The sequence below is a fragment of the Rhinolophus ferrumequinum genome, chromosome 7, assembly GCF_004115265.2.
Source record: "Rhinolophus ferrumequinum isolate MPI-CBG mRhiFer1 chromosome 7, mRhiFer1_v1.p, whole genome shotgun sequence".
In the NCBI taxonomy this organism is placed as follows: domain Eukaryota; kingdom Metazoa; phylum Chordata; class Mammalia; order Chiroptera; family Rhinolophidae; genus Rhinolophus; species Rhinolophus ferrumequinum.
In genome coordinates this window covers 62,684,554-62,705,920 of record NC_046290.1, presented here as the reverse complement: position 1 = coordinate 62,705,920, position 21,367 = coordinate 62,684,554, and the positions used below count along the sequence as shown (strand labels likewise).

Below are 21,367 nucleotides of genomic sequence, written 5' to 3'. Positions count from 1 at the left end.
AAACCTCAAAAATTATAACTGTTTGAGCCTAGGAGTAGTAACAGACAATTGAAGTGAAAAATTTTCAAAGGCTAAATACACACACACAATTTATAATACCAAGTCTATTTTCAAAGACTAAACACACACACACACACACACACACAATTTATAATACCATGTTTCCCCGAAAAATAAGACCTAGGCGGACAGTCAGCTCTAATGTGTCTTTTGGAGTAAAAATTAATATAAGACCCGGTCCTATATTATTATAAGACCTAGTCTTATAGGTAAAATAAGACCAGGTATAATATAATATAATACCGGCTCTTACATTAATTTTTGCTCCAAAAGACGTATTAGAGCTGTCTGTCCGGCTAGGTCTTATTTTGGGGAAACACGATATATACGAACCACATCTGTACCTGTATTTATTTAAAGATTGAGATTCCTTTTATAGTGAAACTTGAAAGAATGTCTAATTACAAACAATTAGAGCATTACTAAGGGTCAAAAGTGAACCTTCATTTCCCTTGCTTAAAGTTTCTAAGAGGAAAACTTCACTTAGGGTAATCGTACTTCTGGTTCATCTCTACCCTTCATCACTCTGGCTTTGGGAGGAGAAGCTACTTGAGAAAATTAACTGGATATGCTTTACTCAGCATTTCTGAATATTTGCAAAGATGTTCATATTAATACTTTCTTATATGTCCTAAGGAGCTGCCAGTAGTAGCCTGTACTGACTGCCTGGGTGGGTAAGTCAATTCAGTGGTTATATACCAAGAAGCACGCTGGAGTTGCACATTAAAGCCAGAAATAAAATATTTTTATTCAGTAAAAAGGATGATACTTTCACCTCACTATATCTGACTTTCATATATCTGTATTGGCTCCAAAAGAGGAAAAGAGATGTAATGTATTAACCCTCTACTATACTAAAATTCAAGATACAGGACATTAAGGGTCTTTAAGGACAAGGCTTTTCAATGAAACAAAAGTTTTAAAAAGTTTTGAGGATCTGGTCAGTACAAAATTGTAAAGTGTACACAGTAGGGCTTGGTGTCTTATGAAATAGTTACACATGTAAAATACTATCATCAGAAAATAAAATGTAAGTAGCTTCTTGTACAAGGAACTCTTTATTGTATTAATCATCCTTTTTTGTTTTTAACCATTTACCACAACTGTTGAATGATAATACCCATTAACATAGACTGGTAATATATGCTGTTTATAGAAATAACGATTTAGCCTGATGCAGAACACATATTAACACACATACAATAAAGCCACATGTGGACCACAACTACAGAGAAATGCTGCTTTCAGTAATTCTAGGAAATTATTTAAATAAATCATTTAAGCAAATTTCCTTTAGAAAACGATAGGTCCTTTCAGAAATACTAGACAAGTGAAATTCAACATATCTGTGAATATCATCTTTGTATTCTAATGGAAAAGACAATATAATTGTTTTTATAATTCTTAAAAGTCACTTTTATCAGAGGAATTGCAAGTGTTTTAACTGTATATATTTTATTTACTACTTGCATTTATGTATTTAAGAGTTTCAAAAGCTATTTAGTAGGCTATTTCAAGAAATGTTGCCAAAGAAGTTTGAGTAGCTTTAAAAACCTAAAATCTTGCTTGTCTGGCTATTCAAATTACTGATACAGAGAAATTAATGTTAAAATAACCAAAATATGCAGAAAGCAATAAGAAAAATAACTGTAATGCCACCACTCAAAAAGTTTAAAGGTTGTCCTTTACATTGTATCTTTCTGTTTCCTGATCATTAAATGTTATATAGAACTGTATGAAAAAAATCTATCATATTATGTTTTTTTAGATCAACTTAAAAATAGCTATTTCACAATTTAAATGTTTATCATTAACAAGGTGACATCTTAACATATTTTGGTTTCATGCACAAATTAAGTGAGTTGGACTTACTAGAGTCAGCATAAATCATATTATCTTTATAATGGAACCAATATACCCACTTTGCATATTTAACAGCATTTTCTGTCAAATAAGAATCCACAATAAAATAAAAACAGGACCAACTGTGCTTAATAGAAGTTAGCACAGGCTTTTTAAAGCAATTGCTTTCATTTGAAAAACAAACATGAAACTGAAATTAAAAGAAGGGAAGAAATACTGGTGAAAAAACAGGACGTCCTGATTTAAACATTATGCAAATATGAATATTAAGAAACAAATCAGAATACACAATATTTACTTACAAGTTTATCAGAAAAACTGGGCTATTTGCTAAACTTTTACAGAATTTTGAATCCCAGTGATGGCACATAAGTAGCAAAGATTTCTAAAGAACTAATTCCATTAACCTAATCTAACAGCTTCCAATAATAAAATTACCTATGTACTTGAAGCAACAGCATTTATGATACACTTAGGAATGTTTTTTAATACCACATCATATGACAAACTAATAGTCTACATCGTAGATCTAATTCATATAGTTCCATGGGAAAATTGCTATCTATATACATAGAACTAGACATAGACATATGTAAATATATGGATAGATTTATTCATATTCATAGAATTAGTGGATTAATGGTTCTACCTAAGATCCTGCAGGATTAAGAAGACAATAAACAACAGCCTGATATGCCAATGAACCCAAAGAGAGCACTATACCAAACTGGTAAAATACCTATCAATGACCCAGACAATTCAGTCCTCAAAAATAGGGTCAAGTTTTGTGTGGGTGACATGTTCTGGGGTTTGGAGAATCAAAAGCTAACTTCCGTTAGAAGTTTTCCAACACGAGAAATAAATATACTGCAATGTAATGGTACCAGTGGTATTTTTAGGGAAATTATAGATTTTTCTAGAACTTATAGGAGGGGGTGATCCTTTAAGTATTGAAACACAAGATACTATCCTAACGAAAGGGAAAAAAATAAGATCATTTATATAACAGTTAAGTGTTTATCATTTATTTAACAGTTAAGTGTTTATCTTTACTGTTAGAAAATTAAAATTATATATTAGAGTCTTAGTTACAAGAAAATATTTCTGTAGTTATTTTTAAATTTTTGTAATAGTTAAAAAGAATCTAGTTACTTACCTTCAACCATGTAATACACACAACTAAGGAGATAATGATTGTGAACAGAGCTGGCATTTATGCAGAGCAAGCAACTGTCTTTGTGGTGTGGACTTTCCCAAAATATCTCCCACATGGGCCAATCCCTGATGCCTGAAATTCCTTTGCAGTTGGTGACAGAAATGCAAATAAACCTAAGCACTCATCATAATTAAGAACATTACACAGTAGCTTTTCAGGTCCTATAAATTCTTTATAATGTGGCACATAGTTAGAACACACTTAAGGAATATGACATGTAGCCAGAATATGTTGAAAAGAAAATGCAGCAAAAGTAGAGGCAGGAATACAGATATGAATACAAAGGTATGGTTCAGGAGGGAGGAGGAAAGAGCAGGGTATAACAGTTGAATTAAAAAGGAAAATGCTGGGGTGGCAGGTCAGCTCAGCTGGTTAGAGCATGGTGCTGATAACACCAAGATTGCCGGTTGGATCCCCGCATGGGCCACCACTGCGAGCTGCATCCTCCTTAAAAAAAGGAAAATGATGCAACAAAGAGAGGCTTAAAGGAGTCTGTGGTAGAAAAATCATTGTGAAACTTCCCTCTTCTGGAAATTATATACCAAGACTTGAATACAACAATATTGTTGCTTTGAATTCAAGTTTGAAAGATTTTCATGATTTGTGTTACCTAAAGAACTGGAAAAGTATCTAAATGCTAAAACTAAAAAGGGTGAGTTAAAGTGTCAGATCCCTGTTTTAACCAATATTGCAAAAGGTACACAAATCACAGTCCTCAAACTGTATGAGTCAAATACAGTTTGGCTCCGTATACTATAACATCAAGGGGAGTTTAGGAATTTTGTACCCTCTTGGCCTAGGAGCCAAACTAGGCCTTCGGACTTTTTTTTTTTTTTTTTTTTAAAGGTAGAATCTGTTTCCTGCCTCATACTTGTAAGATATGGTGTGTGTTTGTGTGTATGTGTACATATATAAATTAATTACTTGATTGAGATCTCCAGTGAAAAGACTTAAGGGATGTTATTTCTTCCATGGTATTATTTGGGAAAGAAGCAGTCTCAGATGGTAAATTTGGCAGTAGAGGGAAGAAGTGGAGGAGTAAAGTGCTCATGGTGAGGAAGAAATGAGGCTAAGAGTATTTATAGAGATGTCCAATCTCTCCAGTACTGCACAAGGAATAGGCTGAACTGAAGATGCTAGTCTTAGCGATAAAAGGGCCTTTAAAGAATACGGTCAAGAGGTATGATATTCAGGAGGAAAAAAGAAGGGACAGTAGGTATTGGTTAGCCACGGGGGGTGAGAAGTCAAACCTGCTTTAGTATTTTAGGAACATTGTAATCCCTAGTAGGAGCATAATGTCTAAGGTTGAACAAGCTGGATTTCATTTTAATTGAGGACCTACTGTGGTCTATACACTTCATACATTTCAGTTCATTTACTTCTCAACAATGTGCTGTTTATCCTTCATACACAGATGAGGATACTGGAGAATCTGAGAGATTAAGAAACTAACTCAAAGGCACACAGCTAGTAAATAGTGAAACCTAGATTCAAAGATCTGTTTCTGAAAAAACTGTATGCCTTTTCTACAATACCACTTTGGCTTAAGTTTCAGAATTTAGTCTAATACTTTCAACCACAAAATAATTTTACAAAGCAATGTATTTTCAGCTAGTGCAAGAAAAAATTACAAGTATGAAAAGGAATCTGCTATGAGGGTGGGGAGATATTTAGATCAGCAGTATCACTGAAAATATTTAAACATAATCATAAATTATTTTCAGATAAATAACACTAATGTCTAAAATTTCAAAGCATTTCTAGGAACAATCTAAAGAGTGTCATTTTTTTTATTTTTATGAAAAAGAAAGTTTCCATTATTTTCCTCTCAAAATGGATTTGGTACACATCACTAGACTAATTCATATGGGCTTTTCTTCATCAAAAACAACACTGTACTTTTTATTTCAAATAATTTTGATATAAAGTAAACACTACGGGAACCTAAAAATTATAGGGATGTTAAACTTTTAAGCAGTAAGATGTCTTTATAGAGTAACAAAGAGTGCATAGCACATTTTACAGCATATATTTCCCATTAGCGTACTTTAAGGAGTCAATGACAAGAGTAACAGATAATATTTCATTTTAGTTATATTTTTGAGAAAGAGGGTTCTTCACTATCGTTAGGTTTTATTATTCAGAGCCTATATGGAATGTTTTGATTTTAAAAATGCTTTGTTTAAATAGTGAAAAGACTATCTTGGAATAATCAAGAAAATACTGTTTAATTAATAAAGCCATACTAAAGTTTTTTTTAAAAACCACATTTTTAGACATTAGTGGAAATTATGGATACCTATTATGAAGTCTGAAGAGTTTTGAATTTTGATCATAAAAAGTAATATCTGGCCACCTTTTCAAAGACTTTCACAAGATTTAAGCTTTTTGCTTTAGGGAAACAATCATAAAATTGAACTTAAGTTGATAAGGCAAAAGAAAATCTGGATTTAGAAAAGACATCTAATTTGCATTATTGAAGACTGTCTTTACAATAAAAATTTGTACATTAAGTATCAGAACATCCTAGTTCATTAAGAATACTCTGTAACTCAGAGATAATCAAATTAACTCACTTATAAAAATCTACCCCAAACTATCAATTTATGTACTGAACACCTGAAATACAGGTTAGTCAAACTTTCCTAAAATGGGAACATCTTGCACATCAAAAGATATTCTGGAATTGAGGCATAACATTAATAACAAACAAAAAAGTCCACAAGGTGTAATGTCTGCCACACAATTTTCATTCCTAGTATTTCAACGGCATCAATTTTTTTTTCCTTTTCTTTTGTTGGTATAGAACAGCCATTTGTTTAAAAAAAAAAAAAAAGCTTGGCACTTTCAAAATAAAAAAATCAAGCTCCATCTAATTTCTGGGTTAAATTCTGATATGGCGGGTCAATTTTTTGGTCAATATTTAAACAGAGGTTTTGGGAATGGAACGAATCTCAGAATAACCACTAAGTCTTGTTCTCAGCCTTCGAGCAGCTAAAATATCATATTCCTCAGGAATACTGACCACTTCCTCCCCCCAGGGAAGCGTGTGTGTGTGTGTGTGTGTGTGTGTGTGTGTGTGTTACGTTTAAAGGCCTACAGTAGCTGCAGAGATATGATCATTACCATTTGATATGTTCAAAAATTCTGGTAGGAAGCAAAGAATGACACCATTTTCCTCGTCACAAGAAGGTGGGCCTGGGGATCCCAGCCACCTGCAGTGACGCAAAGTTATGGAGAACAGCCAAGAATCTGGGACTCAGAGAGAAGCGTCCCAGTCGGTTCTATGGAAACGAGAGAGGCGGGTGGCCTAGCGCTTGGCTGGCAGAGGACCCAGCTGCGGAGCTGCGCAAACAAGAGACGGGGAAGCGGCTCAGTCCTGCACTCCCCCGCGGCAAGGCAAAGCAAGCTCTGCGGTTGCAGCCCACTAAGGACGGCGCAACTCGAGTCAGGAGAAGAGGAACAGCCGCTGAAGAAAGCGCGAGACACAAGCGCCGCCTCTGCCGCTCACCCCAGCCCCTTCCCAGCCTCACAGCCGGGAGCGGCAGAAACTTCGGGGACACGGAGGAAACATCCCCAGAGTCAGGGTACACTGTGTCTTCCGAACTGAGGCTCTTTACCTTCTGGGTCGGAGTGTCTGGGCTGCTTCCTTCAGCTGGCGGTGGTGGCAGGGAAGACGACTGCCGCTGCAGCACTCGCAGCTTCACTAATCTGGGCTCTGGGAAATAATTTCCCGCCGCGCGCTTGGCGCCCCGGAAGCTATTGTGTCATTTCCGGGTGGTTGTCAGTGACGCTCTGGAGCAGTCGTCAGGGTGGACTAACAGAGTTCCCGGCTGGGTTCTGGCCGGCGGGCCAGGCTCGTGTTAGATCAGCGCGGGAGGTGGAGGTGGGAGACTGGTAAGTGATTTTTCTGAGTTGCTTCCTGGGCCTGATATTACTCGCTGGCTGAGGCTCCTGCAGCATCTTGGCCGAACCAAGAAGTGAGCAGGACAGGGCTGAACCTGAAGGAGTCCCCGTGCATCCCTATGGCGCTAGACCCTCTGTACTGTTAGAAAAGGCCCTGGGATCCCGGCTTACGGTCTTCTCCATTCGCAGTATCTACCACCAACTTGGAAGTTGACTCGGGTCCCCCAGTGTCCCTGGGCAAGGCCGAAGACGCCGTATACCGCGACTTGGTTTAGTTTCGAGTCTCTCTACCGATAATTAAACAGTGTCCTTACTCTCCCGTTGGCAGGGTTTGGTCACCCTCGATTTTCGAGAACTGCTTTCACATCCTTTTCCCGAGTGCCGTTTCCATTGCCCTGGGTGACAGTGCCTGGGAAGCAGGCAGTTGGCTGAAGTGTACTCCTTTGACAAACATTTTGGAAGTGGGATGAGGAAATCATTCCTGATTTAGAATTACATCAACGTTCCCGCTGCAGTTTGAATTGGGTGACAATGGTCTTTGTTTTCCTGGCTGGTATGAGCTAATGAGATAAGAGAACAAGCTTAAAATTTCAAGCGTGGGCTTTAGATCCACGTTTTACCTTTTGAAAACCACAGTGATCAGAAGTAGGTGTGCCTTCAGAAAGCGGTGCTTGCGCACTTGCTCCAGGCTTCCTTGATAATGAAGGACTAGAATTTTGGATGGAGGTCTGAGGTAGCCAAAATAGTTTTAAAAAGAAACTGCTTCCAAGAAGGAATAATGTGAGGCAGTGTTCCTTCAGCCGAAGATTTAAAAAAACGTAATGTATTGAACCTTGGCGACTTCTCTCTCTGAGTAATGCAGTTTCTTCAGGTAAGTTGTTTTCACTCACTTCCTAATTAAATAATTACCCTTATTTCCAGAAAAGGCAGCTGATTTTCTTTCCGAAACAGCCAGTTCCAGAAAGAGTTCTAGAGATAACTCTATGTTAAAGGAAAACGCAGGACGTTTGCTTCAAGGCCCCTACTGCATCAGCAAGTGCCTTGCTGCAATGCATTTTCAGAGTCATGTACCATGTTTAGGACAGCCCACTGATCTGCTCATCTCCTTGTTGATTAATTCAACAAACTTTTATAATTTCATTTAGTCCCAGTTTTGCCATTTTCTTTGAATTCTGTGTTTTTCCTTTATTTCTCCAGTTTAAAAGATTGTAATAATTTAAGGGAGGTTATGTATTTCTATTGAGCAACTAGTTTTTAAGACAGTGATTTCTTTTTTTAAATCATTGCTCTTTACTTGTGATATTCCCTTTCAAATTAATAAAGCCAACCACTGATACTAACCACAAATTGCTGTTGTCTGCCAGGCACTTTACGTTTATTATTATATTTAAACTTACTACAGTTCTACAAGAAAAATCTTATTATCCTTATTTTGCAAACATTTTATATTGAGACTCAATGATGTGACTGAGACTCAAAGACATTCCTACAAATTATACAATTAAATGGCAATTGAGATTTGAACCCAGTCTACCTGACTCCATACTTTGGCTTTTTTTTTTTTTTTTTTTTTTTTTACTGTTCTCTATACTTCCTCTCATGATAATCATAACAATAATTTTCACTGTCAGGTAAAATTAGGTAGAGAGCATGTCACATTCTTGTATTAAGGAATTAATTCCTTAAGTTAATGTGTTAAGGATTAAGGAATATGTTAGGAATTTAACACCATAAGGTAATTTTGACATGAATAATACAAATTCTTGTGTGCTGATCCTTGGCCTGTTTTATCATCCTAATTCAAACAAATACAAGAAACCTGGAGACCATCAGTATAGTAGTGACTCTAAGTCCAGAGTATCAGCTATAGGCAACTTTACACGTGTGTGTGTGTGTGTGTGTGTGTGTGTGTAGAAAGAAAATGAGTGAATGAGCACAAATTCATAAAATTAATCTTTGTAATGCCCTGTAAGGAATTATTATTTACTCGTTATTAGCAAAACTGTTCTTTTCTACTCATAAAAACCCTCAGACAGATGGTGATTATCACATATTTTAAGGGAGTATGCTTAATTAAACCTACCCATTCCAATATTCTATTTAATGAAGAGAAATAGAAATAGCCTAATTGTCAGAAAATTCACTAAATCTAGTTCAAATGACCAATACTAGAAATGACAGAACATAATTCTAAAGAATATCTTGTTTTACAAAAATACACAAGTATGTATATATACACAACATACAAGTACAACTAGTCTCAAATTCTAATGTGCACTTTATTACATTGTATTGATTTAACTATATGAAAGATTTGCTTGGCATATCCCATAGGTAGATCTCAGCAATATTTTGTTTTCAACCAAATTTCAATGTTTATGAAGGTTGAGATTATATCAGCTTTGTTCATTGTCTCATCCCCAGCATCCAGCACTATGTCTAACATGTAGTAAGTAGGGGCTTAATAAACACCTATGGAATAAACAATTTCTTTTAAAAAGTTTTTTTATCTACAGAAAAGTATTTGTACATGTGTTTTTAAAAAGGGATTTCCATATAAATAAATGCATACTTATTTATTGTTACTCACTTTGACCTCGAAATATAACGTCCACTCCACAGTCATCCATAAAAGGCAATGTTGCATCCTGTAAAGAAAATTGGACAGTGAGACGGGCTATAAAAAAATACCCAATATGATTGTTGCTTGTTTTTTGCTATGCAGTGTTACATTTAATCCTCACAACACTCTAGGGTATCATTATCCTCCTTTTACAGATGAAAAAACTGAAGCATAGATAAGATTTGTAAATCATCATAGGTTCCACACAGTCATTAAGTATTAGAACTGTGATCTGAACCAATGCTGACTCCAAAGGCCATAATCTTACCCACTTTGCTATACTGCTGCCAACAGGGTTTTAATCCTGGCTCATCTACTAAGTAGGTATGTACACAGGGAAATTTATTTCTCTGAAGATCATATTTCTCATCTCTAACATACAGGGATTGGGCTAGATGATCTATAAGGTCCCTTCCAGTTCTAAAATCCTCTGACTTTAATTGACTCTGAAGTATTATCTGATTATAGCAGTTGTAGTGTGCTAGAAAACCATGAGTGGAGTTTTACATGTATTTATTGGTGTCTTCCACATTGGTAGGTGCACAATCATGTTTTTGTAATGGAAAGAACGAGACCAAAATTAAAAAAGAAGTCACCCATGCTTTTTGCCAGCTTATGACCCTAGTGTCAATGAACCTTGTGAGCTTATGGTTTCATATGTAAAATGTCTTCATGAGACGGCTGTGAGGGTGAAGTGGAATGATATATATAAAGCCTCAAAAACACTGACTGATACACAGTTTCTACTAAATAAAATATTGATTCTCTCCCTCTAATCTTGTAAGGATAAAAGAAGATTGGTGGATAAAAAAAAATGCTTTATAAATTAGCCAAAGGTGACAAACCTTTTCACTTAGAGTCTACTAGGAAAGATATTTATACACACAAATAGTCATTACATTAGGGACAATTTACATATGATCATTCAACACAAAACATGATGGGAACACAGAAATTTTGCTTCCAGGAGGAGCGATTTCATTAAGAAGGTAATGCTGAGTTTGGACCTTAAAGGATGGTGAGGATTTTGGCAGGGGGACAAAAGAATGTCCCACTGGAGGTGCAAAGCTGTCAGAAAAGAGAATACTGACTACTTAGGATAGGCGAAGGCTAAAAATAAAGGTTAAAAAAGCTGAGTTCAGGGCAAGCTCTGGAGAACAGTGTGGTCCTATTAAAGATGTTAGGCTTTTCACAATAAACTATGAATTGCATGTACTCATACAACCAGGATGGGGTAAAAGGTGGGGGTGGCATTTCATTGTTGTGGAAATGATACCTGTTTGTTACAGAAACATAAGAATACACAAATAAACCAAAAAGAAACATGAGCCCATAATCCCACTCCAGCTGCAGCTCATCACTTGCCCTCTGACCCCCACCCTTAACCCAGTCCCCTCCTGACTGGGAATCAGCCCTCACCTTCCTAATGAACGGATTATTATTGTGGACTCGGGTCTCAGGCCTGTCCAGCGGTGGGAGGGGGCTCTGAGGGGCCATCTAGCGCCCTGTTTCTGAGCCTCTGGCCTGAGCAGACTTGGACTCACCTTAGGACTTGTCCAAAAGCACAACGTCCAATGGGGTGGTGGCTGGGCGCTGGGATCTCGCTGTGATGGCACCTGGGTTCTCCTGAGTCCTGAGTCTCATGCTGTGAGGTCTTCTCGCCTCTCCTTTCTGTCTCCACCATGGCTCCTGCCCCTTCCTGATGTCTGTGACCCTAAGCAACCACCTGCTCCTCTCTAAGCCTCAGTGTCCCTATTTGAAGTCACAAGGTGGACTAGGTCCCTTGGGCTCTCCCCTCCCAAGAGTGACTCCAGGACGTCTCCATGCTAGGGTCAGACCTGGATCTGCCTCCCCTTCTGTGCCTGGGTTCCCCAGGATCATCCCTTTCTGTTCCATGACCTTTTGTGATGCCTTTTCTACAGAAAAAAACAAAACAAACAAACAACCCACCCCTTTTCCAGCGTCTGAATACTGTTGACTTACTTCCAACCTGCTCGACACCCATCTCTGCCGGTCCCAAGGCAGAAGACTACTGCTAGGCTGCCTCCTTTTAGAGGCTGGAAACAACCAGGGTTTGGTCATTAGAAACAATTATGCAGCCTTCTACTCACCTCATCAGGTGACTCTGGTTATGGTAAGTTTTGGGGTGGTGAACTCAGACTGCAGTTGAGTCAGGAAACACGCACAAATCAGCATAGTTATATTAAAAAGCCTCAGGACCTGAAAAAGAATACTGCCTCCCAGCCTCAACTGCTGATACGTTATTGGAGACAGGTTTTTGAAGCAGTGCTCCAGCTAGTTCCCTGTTAACTTTGGTTAAAACACGAGTAGACAAGGAGACAGGTGGCTCAAGGAATAGTCTAAATCATCAGGATAGTATCCGTAATACGTATGTATACACACCACCACAGAACAAACGTATATAGCTATTTTAATCATTTGGGGGATTTTTTGCGGAATAAAGTTCTCATGAAAATTATCTAAAACTAAAAAAAAAGAAAAAACAAGACAAGAGAATTGTCATTTTGATTAATTAAGCAAAGGATATAATGTAAAACAGCTGAATTCAGAGACGACCTGAGCATGAGCTCAAACTCATGAACTTATATATAATCTTGAAGAAGTTATTTTAATTGAGCCCCGATTTCTTCATCTGTAAAATGGTAATATCAACTTTATGGATTTGTTAGGATTAAATGTGCTAATGTGTGATGACTCAGAGGCATCAGAAAAATTTTGTTAGGGATCCATCTAGTTTTTGTTGTTACTGTTTAATAAAGCCTAATTGCTTTAAAATCAGGTCCGAAGCTCCAGCTGTGAAGACAAACAGACTTGCATTCAAATCCCAGCTCTTTCATTAGTTGTGTAACACTGGGAAAGTTACTTTTCTATTCTTTCCCTATTTGTAAAATGGGAACAGTAACAATATCTTCATAGGGCTTTTGTGAGGATTAAATGAAATAATAATGCATAGAGTTTAATATGGTGGCTGGACTTGTAAGCATTTTATTGGCCCAAATTTCCAGAGAAGCAGATGCCAAGAGGGGACTAGATATGCAAGAGGTTTTCTGGGGAAAGTGCCTGTGAAGGATAAGGAGAGGGAACAAGAGGGGAAGGGTAGCCTTCAGGCCTCAGTGCAGGACTGACCATTTGAAGGACAGGTGGAAGGATGGAAGGAGGACAGGAGGGTAAGTAGAATCTCAGACTGCTTCTTCAACCGGGTCCATGGGAATCCTTGAGCAAAAGTCATGTGTTAGAGGAATCCCATGTGTGGGGACAGAGTCCCAGAGAGGAGTTTCCAGGCTCTTGGCCTCACGTGGAGAAGTGTTGGCTCAGTTATTAGATGGCCATCAGCTATAATCAGATGGCCCTCCACTGTGGCTGGGTGGCTATCAGCTGTTACCGGTTAGTCATTAGCCACTAATATAACTGCTGTGGCTACAGGAGGGGGGTTTTTGGTTGGCAGAGAAGCGGTAGGTGGATTGTGGATCATGTGGATCCTACTTCCTATGTCTCGCCCGTTCGCCAGTGAGATGGGGGTGCAGGAAGACCCCTACTTGGGGTATTGGCGGATGTTTGCTTTTGTGTCTCGACCAGCTGGCATCCAGAATACAGTGGTATGACTCCCCTATCTATGGCTCCGTGGGTGTTCTTTTTTGGCCTCACCATGTCCTGCGTTCTTGTGCGAGGAGCAGGAGCTGAGACCCTGCATGACACAATGTCACTCCAGTACTCAATATAATGTTAGCTATTAGTAAAAATAACTAACAGTTGTCACAAGCTATAATTTACAAGTGTTTTTAAATTTCAACTCTTGAATTTTACTGCCTGTCCCCACCTCCACTAAGAAGAGGACAATCCATACATTTGAGGCACATGTTCTCAGATTAACAACTTCTTAAAGTTTATATTAATAATACAGTTTTGTTAGCCAAAGAACTGTTAAGGAATCAAAAAATCTCTTCCAAGTAACAGTTGAAAAATGCAAACAGTAGCTAAGCCACTGATTTTTTTTGATATTACGTGGTTAAACACAAACTGATGTCTAAATTGCTAAATTCAGGTAGCCAATAAATATAACAATGTTAAACAGTTGAGTAATGTTAGTATCCATAGTTTGAATATTAGCCTAAACTTGAATTTCCATTTACCTTCTTACCAAAGATACCTCTGTGGGGACAGAGCCAGGAGTGCAGTTTCCAGGCTCGGCCTCACGTGGAAAGGTGCTGGCTTGGGTAGTAAATGGCCATCAACTGTGATCGGATGGCCATCAGCTGTGGCTAGTTGGCCGTCAGCTGTAACCAGTGAGCCATTGGCCACTAATATAACTGCTGTGGCTACGGCAGCAGCGGATGGTGCTAAGCTAATAAGCACGGATTGCAGTTAGCAGGCGGATTGCAGTTAGCAAGTGGGATTGGTTGGTTGGCGGAGAAGCGGACAGCAGATTGCAGATGGTGTGGCTCCTGTTTCCTGTGTTTCTAACCCAGGCGCCAGCGAGAACATAGTGGTATGACTCCCCTATCTATAGCTTCGTTGGTGTTCCTTTTTGGCCTCACCATATCCTGCATTCTTATGTGGGGAGCGGGAGCAGCGACACCCTGCATGACAACCTCTATGGTTAAAAAGATCAAGATATAGTTTTGTAGGTCTGTACCCCACTCCCCCTTTTATGTTTTTAATAAGCAATTGTAGAGATCAATCAATTCAGTACTTTTCAAATGGCAGGTCATGACCCATCAATTTGGTGACTTAGCCTGCACTTTTTTTCCCCTCAGATATGTGTGGCTTCAGGATTTGGATGTAAAATGTGTATGTTTTTGTGAATCCCAGTTCAGTTTTAAAGCAGGAGATTTAGACTAACTTCCTTTATCTTACATGAGGAAATGAGGACTAAAGAGATGATTTAACTTGCCCAGATAACTCAGGAAACATGACTTGAACCAGAAACTAGGTTCTTAAGAATCTAAATTTAGAGCTTTCTTTTGTATCACGATTCCAGGAAAAGACTCTGTTTCCAGGGAAAGGCTTCTTCTTTGCTCTACATAGAGCACATAATTAATCTGTTTTCCAGTTGATTAATATGATAGTTCTTCTCTGTCACTTTTGTTATTTTTTTTTTTTGGCAAGATTTACTGAAAAGAGCTCTTCTCTGACTCTGGCCATTAAGTGTCAGGGAGGTTGTTTCTAGCCGTCAGCAGCCATGCCATGTCTCCCGAATTTTACTGTCCGTTTTCCCTTTGGAGAACACAGCTAACGCAACAGTTTAAGTCTGAAGTTTACCTGATTTAAACTAAGGAGTGATGGGAGCTCTTTCTGAGGAACATTATATTGATGAAGTCTTAATTTTTACTAATACCAGTGAATATTATTTTGTGTGCCGTTGTCATAACATTCTTTACCCATTTTCTTGTTTTTTTAGATTTCAGCTCACCAACTATTTTTCATTTTTGAAGTGCAAGTTTTGTGTATAATTACATAACTTATTCCTTTATGATCTTTGAAAATATATCATCTTTCATTTTCTCGCATATATTCATACCTGCCCTCAAAAATGCCTATATGCAATTAAGCAATGGTGAGCTCTGTCCTCTGCTATTCAGAGATTTGACTGGGAAAAGTTTGAAGTGGGCTGTTTACAAATGGAGCCCTCTTTCTAGGCTCTTTTCTTTTTGTGTTGCTGTGTACCCTGGTATCATTGAGACTGCCTGTGCTCATTCTTTTGATTCACTTGACCTGGTCATGATCTTTCTGGGGCTTTCTCATTTATCTAACTCAGCAGTTCTCCAAAGTTCGGTTTCAGGAGCCCTTTATGCTGTTAAAAATGACTGATGATAACCTCAAAAGAGTTTTTATGTATGTAATTATATCTTCTTATATTTGTCATATTATAAATTAAAACTGATTATTTAAAAATAATAAAGCCATTAAATGGTAACAAATAGCATTACATTTTTTGTTTGTTTGTTTTCAAAACAAAAGTTGAAATGGAAAAGCGGCACTTTTATATTTTTGCAAACTGTTTAATGTCTGGCCTAAAGAAGAGAGCTAAATTCTCAGATCTGCTTCTGCATTCAGTCTGTTATGGTATGTTGTTTTGGTTGAAGTAAGTGAACAAAATCTAACCTCGTACAGACATGTAGATGGAAAATAAAGGAGTATTTTAATAGCTTTTTCAATAAAATTTAACAAGTGATAGTTTCTTAAGGTGTAATTACAATGTAGACTCTGAGATCATATTAGCTTTTTGTACTGTTTCTTTAAAATTCCTTGGTCTGTCTTAAACATTGAATGAATCTTTACAAACACATGGTTTTGTTACATAATGCATTGGCCATATGGAAAATATTTGATCCACTGAGGTATGCTGATCTTTCAAATCTTAATACATTTCATTATACAGTATCAAAAAAAATCACATTTGTTAGTATCACCAGAGGTCTCATCAGGAAAATCTTAAAATATTGGGAAACTATCCATCTGACAGTATACCAATTTTCCAAAATTCTTATTTTTGCTTTGAAAGCTATGATTTTATCATTGGAAAAAAATAATGTCTAGTGTTTCCCATGAAATGACAGTCCAATTTAGTTGTTTTTGAGAAAATCTGTGTTATACTCAAAGGTTGAGTTAATAGAATTACTAATTTGTACTGCCTCATCAAATACATTATTAAATGAACCTGGCATTTTTATTCCAACTGTATGGTAGTGAAAAAATATGACTACTGTAGTAGGCAGGGTTATGTCCCCCCAAAGATGCCTACATCCCAATCCTTGGAATCTGTGAATATGTTACATTATATGCCAAAAGGAAATTAAAGTTGCTAATCAGTTTACCTTAAAATTGTGAGATTATCCAAGTGGGTCCAATTCTCAAAAGTGGAAGAAGAAGGAAGCAGAGGAATTCAGAGTGATGCAGTATGAGAAGGACTCAACCTCCATAGCTAGCTAGAAGATGGGGGAAGTGAGCCAGGAGCCAAGGAAAGACGGCAGCCTCTAAAAGCTAGAAAATGCAAGGAAACAGTGAATTCTCCTCAACCTCCAGAAGGGAATGCAGCCCTGCCGACCATTGTTTTTAGCCCAGTGAGATCCATTTCAGACTTATAACCTAGAGAACTGTAAGACAATAAATTTGTGTGGTTTTATAATAAATGTTTGGCAACTTATTACAGCAAACTAATACAACTAATACAGGTTGGGGACTACACTTGGTGCTAGGGCATCATTGCTTTTGCACTATTAGTACAAATGTCAACCCAGTGAAACGGCATATTATTATGAAAATAGTTTTGACCTTGTGAACCCCCTGAAAGAATATTGGAGCTCCACCAGAAATCTATGTACCACACTTTGGGATCTCTTACACACTTTTTGTACTCCCTCTGTGTCAACCAGTAGCTTAGGTACTGGAATGCAAAAATAAAGAAAGCACAGCCCCTGTCTTAAAAAGATTATAATCTAGTGGTTGAGAGAGAGGTAAACAAATCGATAGTTGCAGATAGCATAGAATGACAAGTGCCCTACCTAACATACTCCACGGAGGGAAAGAGACCTATGATAATTCCTGTCTTCATGTGCTTTCAGTTTAGTGGGAGAGATCACAATGATAACTGTAAAATGCAGAATGCTATTAAGGAAATACCCCCACTGAAAGGGTAGGGGAGAGACCTTTACATTCTCACTTAGCAGTGTATGGGGTTTCAATTTCTCTACAGCCTCCCCAACACTTGTTACTGTTTATATTTTGTTTATAGTCATTTCTAGTGAGCTATGAAGTTGTATCTCATGTGGTCACAATGCGCAATTATCTAATAACTAATGGTCCTCAGCATCATTTCATGCACTTATTGGCCATTTTTATTTCTTTGGAGAAATGTATATTTAAATCCTTTGCCATTTTGGAATTGAATTATTTCTCATTTTATTGTTGAGCTGTAATAGTTCTTAAAATATTCTGGTATACTGTCCTATCCCTTTATCAGATATTTGATAAGCAAATATTTTTTCCCATTCTGTAGGTTTTTTTCTGTTTTTTTTTTTCTTTTTTCCTTTATTGATGGTGTCGTTGGAAGCAGAAGTTTTTTTTTAATTTTCCTGAAGTCCAACTTATCTAGATTTGTTTTTTTCTGTTGTTGATTCTGCTTTTGGTGTTTTATCTAAGAAACCATTGCCTGATCTAAGGTCAAGAAGATTTACACCTATGATTCCTTCTAAGAATTTTATATATTTTAGTACTTACATATTTAATACTGTTGGATCAATTTTGAGTTAATATTTTTGAATGTCTTGATGAAGGAGGCTGACTTCATTCTTTTGCTTGTTGCTGTCCAGAAACATTTCTTGAAAAGACTAATTTTCCCTATTGAATTTTCTTGAAACCCTCATCAAAAATCAATTGGATATTGTATAGGTTTATTTCTGGACTCTCAGTTCTATCCCATTGATTGCATGTCTGTCCTTATGCCTATCCTATCACACAATCTTGTTTAATGTAGCTCCACAGTAAGTTTTGAAAAAGGGGAAATGTGAGTTCTCTAACTTTGTTCTTCTTTTTCAAGATCTTTTGGCTATACTGGGTTCCTTGCCTTTCCATATGAATTTTAAGATCAGTTTGTTTATTTTTGCAAAACAGGCAGCTGGGATTTTGATAGGGATTACATTGAATCTGTAGAATAATTTGGGAAGTATTGCCACTTTAACAATATTAAATCTTTCAATCCATAAACATGGACTTTTATTAGGTCTAATTTAGTTCCTTTCAATGATGTTTTATAGTTTTCAATGAACAGTTCTTGCACTCCTTTTGTTAATTTTTTCCTAAATGGTTTATTCTATTTGGTGCTATTGTAAATGGAATTGTTTTCCTAATTTCATTTCCAAAGTATTAATTGCTAGTATACAGAAATGCAATTGATTTTTGTTTTTTTAATTATATCCTGCCAACTTTGTTGAATGTATTTATTAGCTCCAGTAGTTTGGGTTTTTTGTTTGTTTTAGAATTCCTTAGGATTTTCCACGTACAAGATCATGTCATCTATAAGTAGATAGTTTTACTTCTCCCATTCTAATATGGATGCCTTTTATTGACTTTTCTTGCCTAATTGTCCTGGCTAGAATTTATAGTACAATGTTGAATAGAAGTGGTAAAAATGGACATTCTTGTCTTGTTTCTGATCTTAAGTGCAGATCTTTCAGTCTTTCACCATTAAGTATGATGTCAGCTGTAGGTTTTTTGTAGATGTCCTGTATCAGGTTGATGAAGTTCCCCTCTATTCCTAGTTTGTTGAGTGTTTTTATCGTGAAAGGTTGCTGGATTTTGACACATTCTTCTCTGCATATATTTAGGCCATCATGTAGCTAGTTTTTGTCCTTTATTCTGTTAATAAGGTGACTTACATTGAATCATTTTCCTGAGTTGATTCAACTTTACATTCCTGGGATAAATTCCACTTTGTTGTGGTGTATAATTCGTTTTATTTGTTGCTAGATTCAATTTGCGAATATTCTGTTGAGTACTTTTGTCTCTCTATTCCTTAGGGATATTGTTCTATAGTTTTTCTTTCGTGTAATGTTTTTGTCTCATTTGGTATCACGGTAATACTTACCTCAGATAACGAATTGGGAAGTGTTCCCTCCTCTACTGTTTTTTGTAAGAATTTATGAAGGATTTGTGTTAATTCTTTTTTAAATCTTTTGGTAGAATTCACCAATGAAGCTATCTGGCCGTGGGTTTCTCTTTGTCGGAAAATTTTTGATTATTAATTCAATCTGCTAATTTATTATAGGTCTATTAATATACTGGAGGTGCCAAAAAAATGTATACACATGACTTGTATTCATCTTTTGTTATTCGTATGTATTGAGTATCACAATTTTAATACAGTTTTTTCCTTTCTTAAAATGTGTATACATTTTTTTGGCATTCTCTGTATGTAAATATGTACATATATATATATATGATCTTCAGTCATTTTAGTACTTTGTATCTTTCTGGGAATTCGTTCATCTAGGTTATATAATTTGATGATTATCAATTGTTTATAGTACCCTTTTATAATCTGTTTTTTGTAAGGTCAGTAATAATGTCCCCCCTTTCATTACTAATTTTAGTAGTAATTTGAGTCTTCTTTCTTTTTCTTTTTCAGTCTAGCTAAAAGTTTTTCAGTTTTGTTGATATTTTCAAAGAATCAACTTCAGTTTCATTATTTTCTCTATTGCTTTCCCATTCTCTTTTTATTTATTCCCAACCTAACTGTATTGTTTCCTTCCTTCTCCTTGCTTTGGGTTTAGCTTGCTCTTTTTCTAGTTTCTTGAGGTTGAAAGTTAGGCTACTGATTTTAGATTTTCCTTTTCTAACACAGGCATTTAGCCTGCAGTTTCCTGCTCTTGTGATGTATTTGTTTGGTGTTATCAGGGTAATGCTGTCATAATGAGTAAGGAAGGTTTCTTTCCTCTGCTTTCTGAAAGAGTCTGTGAAATGTTAGTATTATTTCATTTTATTTACTTCATAGAATTCACTAGTGAAGCCCGTGGGGCTTTCTTTGTGGGAAGATTTTGAATTACTAATATAATTTCTTTTCTTGTTTTGAGTCTATTCCATTTTCGCATTTCATCTTAAGTCAGTTTTAGTTATTTATGTCTTTGTAAAGAATGTCCATTTCATCTGTATGTCTACTTTGTTAGCATAAAGTTGTTCATTGTGTTGTGTTATAATCCTTTTGATTTCTGTGTGGTCAGTAGTGACATCTTTTTCATTCACTATTTTGGTAATTTGTGCTATTTTTCTTTTTTATCTTGATCAGTCTAGTTAAGGTTTGCGATTTTGTTGCTCTTTTCAAAGAACCAACTTTTGATTTTATTTTCTCTATTGCTGTTTTCTATTTCTTTTATTTATGCTGTAATCTTTGTGTTGCCTTTCTTCTCTTTGCTTTGAATGTGGTTTGCTCTGCTCTTCCCAGTGTCCTAAGATTTAGTCTTAAGTTATCTATTTGAGAACTTTCTTCTTTTCTGATACAGGTGGAAATATAAATTTCCTTCTAAACACTGCTTTTTATGTATCCCATAAAATGTGATATGTTGTGTTTTCACTATCATTCTGTAAAAAAAATATTTTCTGATATCCCTTGTGATTTCTTTTTTGACTTACTGTTGTTTAGAAGTGTGTTCTTTAACTTCCAAATATTGGGGCTTTTCCAAGATTTCTTTCTGCTTTTGATTTCTAATTTAATTCTGTTGTACTTGAAGAACATTTTATGATCACATTCCTTTTTAATTTATTGAGAGTTGTTTTATGATGTGGCATATGGTCTATTTTGGAAAAGATTTTTTAGCCTTTGGAAAAAATGTGTATTGTCCTATCATTGAGTGGAGTGGTCTATATACGTGAATTAGGATGACTAGGTTGACAATATTCAAATCTCTTATTCTCTTACTGATTTTCTGTTCTATCAATTACTGAGAGCAAAGTTTTGAAATATCTAATTATAACAAATGATCTATTCTTTCGACTCTGTCATTTTTTGCTCAATTGATTTTGGTGGTTTGCTTTAGGTGTATATACATTTACAAGTATTGTATCTTTCTGATGTATTTTCCATTTTATCATTTTGAAATATCATGTTTTTCTCATATACTATTTCTTAAAGCCTGTTTTGTCTCATGTTGGTGCAATAATTCCAGCTCTATTGTAGTTACTGTTTT

The 21,367-nt window shown here is 36.4% G+C and overlaps 2 protein-coding genes across 3 annotated transcripts in view; one reads left to right on the top strand and one right to left on the bottom strand.

Moving 5' to 3' along the window:
- Positions 1-6,896, bottom strand: part of SLF1 (SMC5-SMC6 complex localization factor 1) — a 62,016-nt gene extending 55,120 nt beyond the window's left edge. For both annotated transcript variants that reach the window (XM_033110776.1, XM_033110777.1), the window contains exon 1: positions 6,760-6,896. The gene's annotated coding sequence lies outside the window, so the exon portion shown is untranslated. The remainder of the gene's footprint in view (positions 1-6,759) is intronic.
- Positions 6,897-6,910: 14 nt separating this feature from the next.
- The window catches only part of KIAA0825 (KIAA0825 ortholog), a 358,672-nt gene continuing 344,215 nt past the window's right edge, over positions 6,911-21,367 (top strand). The window contains exon 1 of the mRNA XM_033110775.1: positions 6,911-7,036. The gene's annotated coding sequence lies outside the window, so the exon portion shown is untranslated. The remainder of the gene's footprint in view (positions 7,037-21,367) is intronic.